Consider the following 4,609-nt stretch of genomic DNA (forward strand, 5'->3'; position numbering starts at 1 on the left):
TGAGAATTCAGTATTTGCCAGGCACAATTCTGCTCACCTGATATATATTAGATGACATTTTTTACATAATGTTGTTGTTTAGTCACTAAGTCATGTCCAACTCTTTAGTGACCTCATGGATTGTAGCCAGCCTTGCTCTCCTGTCCATGGGATTTCCCAGGCAAGAATACTGGAGTGGGTTGCCATTTCCTTCTCCAGGGGATATTCCCAACCCAGGGATCAAACCCATATCTCCTGCATTGGTGGGTGGATGTTTTACCACTAAGCTACCAGGGAAGCCCATTCTATATAATGCATCCATGAATTAGAAATTATTATTATTAATTTTGAAACAGAAATATAGAGTGGTCTAATGGAGAAGGAAATGGCAACCCACTTCAGTATTCTTGCCTGGAGAATCCCATGGACAGAGGAGCCTGGCAGGCTACAGTCCATGGGGTCACAAGAGCCAGACACAACTTAGTGACTAAACCACGACAATGGCCTATTAGTGATGAAGTCAGTATTTGAACTCATGGCGTTAGCTCTTCAGCCATGCTCTTAACCTCTATACAGTAACATTCTTCAACATTAGATAATTTTTCTGTCTGAGTCTCAGTTTTCTAATTTGTGAGAATAAAACACTTGTGATGTAAATGAAATAACACATAAAATGGCCTTAACTTTTAAAGAGTGGTATCCTTCAGGGGCTTCCCTCATAGCTCAGCTGGTAAAGAATCCGCCTGCAATGCAGGAGACCCTGGTTTGATCCCTGGGTTGGGAAGATCCCCTGGAGAAGGGAAAGGCTACCCACTCTAGTATTGAGGCCTAGAGAATTCCATAGACTCTGTAGTCCATGGGGTTGCAAAGAGTTGGACACTACTGAGTAACTCTCACTTCACTTCACCCTTCAAGAAACTTCTAATCCCAGTCAGGATACAGCAGTATAGACCAGATTTATCTTTCTTCCTTAAACAACAAGAAAAAGCATTGAGGCGTGGGGGGAATGTGAGACAATGATATTCAAACATCTGACAACTGGCACCACAGGCCTGAGGTCTCTGAGAGAAATGAAACAAATGAAGTGAGCCCTATAATTGCCCTCAGGTACTTCCCTAAGAGTTTCTAGGCTTTGAAACAACAACAACAAAAAAGGAACCCAAATAGGACCAAAGGTCTTTCTGAATTAAGGAGACAGAGTTTATAATTCAAGGAGGTGAAAGAAGATAGAATTAGTGAGCCACAGTATGGACAGGGAGTTGCACAGAGAAAGATTTCCAGAGATCTGAAGGAGGAGAGTCCTTCACATTCTGACTATTGATGAGCATGTACATGAGAGGAAGCTACCCAAAGCCAGGGAAAAGAGATGGGGAACATTGTCTACAACTCATACAGGGCTGACAATAGTTCTAATCCAACCACACTGAGTAGAAAGGCTCTCTAATACATGCAGAATTAAGTGGGGTTCTCAGTATGGCCTTTTCTTAGAAGTGGGGCTAAATTAGTATTAAAGGCTGACTTGGGGTCCGCCCCAATGAACCTAAAAAGCAAGACTCAAAAGAATCATACTGATTCCAAATAATTTAACTGCCGCTCAGGAAAAAGTCAAAGACTATTTAAAAGATAAAACAAAACTCAGCCCCCAAGCACATAAAATTCACAATGCTGGCAACCTGTAGAAAATTACCAGGCATGCACAAAGAATAACAAACAGGATAAACCCAAACAGATCCACACCAAGACATATCATAATTAAAATGACAAAAGTTAAAGAGAACATTCCAAAGGTAGCAAGAGAAAAATAGTGTCATATGCAATAGAACCCTCACAAGGCTACCAGCTGATTCCTCTGCAGAAACTCTGTAGGCCAGAAAAGAATGTCATGGTATATTTAAAAAGCTGAAAGGGAATAACCCACAACCTAGATGCTCTACCCAGCAAGTTTATCATTTAGAATTAAAGGGGAGACAAAGACCTTCTCAGACACACAAAAACTAAAACGGTTCATTAAGACTAAGGCAATCCTAAAAAAGTCAGAGTCTTCTTCAAGTGGAAAACAGAAGGCTGTAAGGAGAAGTATCTATAGGAAAGGATAAATGCCACTAGAAAAGGGAAATATACAGTAAAGGCTAAGGACTGACTACTTAAATAAGCTAGGACAAAGACTGAAAGATAAGAAACTTGTAAAATAAAGTATAACTACAATAATCAGTAGGATAAACAACAGTTAGACACTGACATGGAACAATGGACTGGTTCCAAATTGGGAAAGGAGTACATCAAGGTTGTATATTGTCATCATGCTTATTTAACTTATATGCAGAGTACAGCATGTGAAATGCCAGGCTGGATGAAGCACAAGCCAGAATCAAAACTGCCAGGAGAAATATCAATAATGTCAGATACACAGATGACAACAACCTTATGGCAGAAAGTGAAGAGGAACTAAAGAGCCTCTTGATGAAGGTGAAAGAGGAGAGTGAAAAAGCTGATATACTCAACATTCAAAAAACTAAGATCATGGCATCTGGTCCCATTACTTCATGGCAAATAGTTGGGGAAACAATGGAAACACTGACAGACTTTATTTTCTTGGGCTCCAAAATCACTGCAGATTGTTACTGCAGCCATGAAATTAAAAGACACTTGCTCCTTGGAAGAAAAGCTATCACTAACCTATACAACATATTCAAAAGCAGAGATATTACTTTGCCAACAAATGTCCATCTAGTCAAAGCTATGGTTTCTCCAGTAGTCATGTATGGATGTGAGAGTTGGACTATAAAGAAGGCTGAGAACCAAAGAATTGGTGCTTTTGAACTGTGGTGTTGGAGAAGACTCTTGAGAGTCACTTGGACAGCAAGGAGATCAAAACAGTCAGTTCTAAAGGAAATCAATCCTGAATATTCATTGGAAGGACTGATGCTGAAGCTGAAACCCCAATACTTTGGCCACCTGATGCAAAGAACTAACTCCTTAGAAAAGACCCTGATGCTGGGAAAGATTGAAGGCAGGAGGAGAAGGGGACGACAGAGGATGAGATGGTTGGATGGCATCACCAACGTGATGGACATGAGTTTGAGCAAGCTCTGGGAGTGGATGATGGACAGGGAAGCCTGACGTGCTGCAGTCCATGGGGTCACAAAGAGTCAGACATGACTGAGCGACTGAAAAACAAAACTTGAAGATGTAAATATAATATCAAAGATACAAAGAGTGAGGGAATAGAATTAAAAATGTACACGCATTTTAAAATGTGTTTTAAATTAAATGACTGCTTGTTTAAAACAATTAGATATAGTTTTTAGGTCAACATATGAAACTCCAATACTTTGGCCACCTGATGTGAAGAGCTGACTCATTTGAAAAGACCCTGATGCTGGGAAAGATTGAAGGTGGGAGGAGAAGGGGACAACAGAGGATGAGATGGTTGGATGGCATCACTGACTCAATGGACATGGGTTTGAGTGGACTCCGGGAGTTGATGATGGACAGGGAGGCCTGGCGTGCTGCAATTCATGGGGTCACAAAGAGTCGGACATGACTGAGTGACTGAAATGAATGGATACGAAAACTACAGTAAGTACAAATTGAAAACCTACAATTCATGAGGGAACATAAGCATATCCCTAAAGAAAATCCCTGGTGGCTCAGACGGTAAAGCGTCTGCCTGCAATGCAGGAGACCCAGGTTCGATTCCTGGGTTGGGAAGAACCCCTGGAGAAGGAAATGGCAATCCACTCTAGCACTCTTGCCTGGAAAATCCCATGGACGGAGGAGCTTGATAAGCTATAGTCTATGGGGTCGCAAAGCATCGGACACGACTGAGCGACTTCACTCATTCACAAGGAAAGAGGTTAAAAGGAGAATACAGGAAAGAATTACAAAACAAAGCAAAACTTGAAAAAAGGCAATAAAATGGCAGTAAGTACATACTTTCAATAATAACTTTAAATTCCAGTGGACTAAATGCCCCAAAAGACACAGAGTTGCTGATTCAGAAATAAATGCTAACATAGACTAAAAGTGAGGGGGTGGAAAAATGTATTTCATGCAAATGAAAATGACAAGAAAGTAAGGGTAGCAATACTTATATCAGACAAAACTGATTTTAAAATGAAGTCTATAACAGAAGAAAAAGAAGTGCATTATATAATGATAAAAGGATAAATGCAAGAAGATATTACTCTCATTAGTATATATGCACCCAATACAGAAGCACCTAAATATACAAAGCAAATATTAACAGACATAAAAGAAAAAATTGACCATAATAGGAGGGGATTCTAACACTACATACATCAATAGAGAGATCATCCAGACAGAAAAAAAATAAGGCAAAACTAGTCCTAAATGACACAGGACATCAGTTGAACTGAATATCTTCAGAAACTTACAACCCAAAATAACATTCTTTTCAAGTGCAGATGGAATATTCTCTGGGACAGATCACATACTAGGTTAAAAAACAAACTCAACAAATTTAAGGGGATAGAGATCATATCAAGCATTTTCTCTCCACCACAACAACACGAAACTACAGATCAATACAGGAAGAGTGGTAAAAGCACAAATATGTGGAACCTAAACAGCATGCTAGTAAAAACCAGTGGGTCGGGAAGACAGGATG

At 39.9% G+C, this 4,609-nt stretch overlaps 1 non-coding gene across 1 annotated transcript; it reads left to right on the top strand.

Annotated features, from left to right (window-relative positions):
• Positions 1-3,618: 3,618 nt before the first annotated feature.
• On the top strand, positions 3,619-3,690 carry TRNAC-GCA (transfer RNA cysteine (anticodon GCA)). Its single transcript has one exon. It is a non-coding gene; the product is annotated as a tRNA-Cys (tRNA).
• Positions 3,691-4,609: the final 919 nt, after the last annotated feature.

The sequence above is a fragment of the Bos indicus genome, chromosome 10 (assembly GCF_029378745.1).
Source record: "Bos indicus isolate NIAB-ARS_2022 breed Sahiwal x Tharparkar chromosome 10, NIAB-ARS_B.indTharparkar_mat_pri_1.0, whole genome shotgun sequence".
Lineage (NCBI taxonomy): Eukaryota > Metazoa > Chordata > Mammalia > Artiodactyla > Bovidae > Bos > Bos indicus.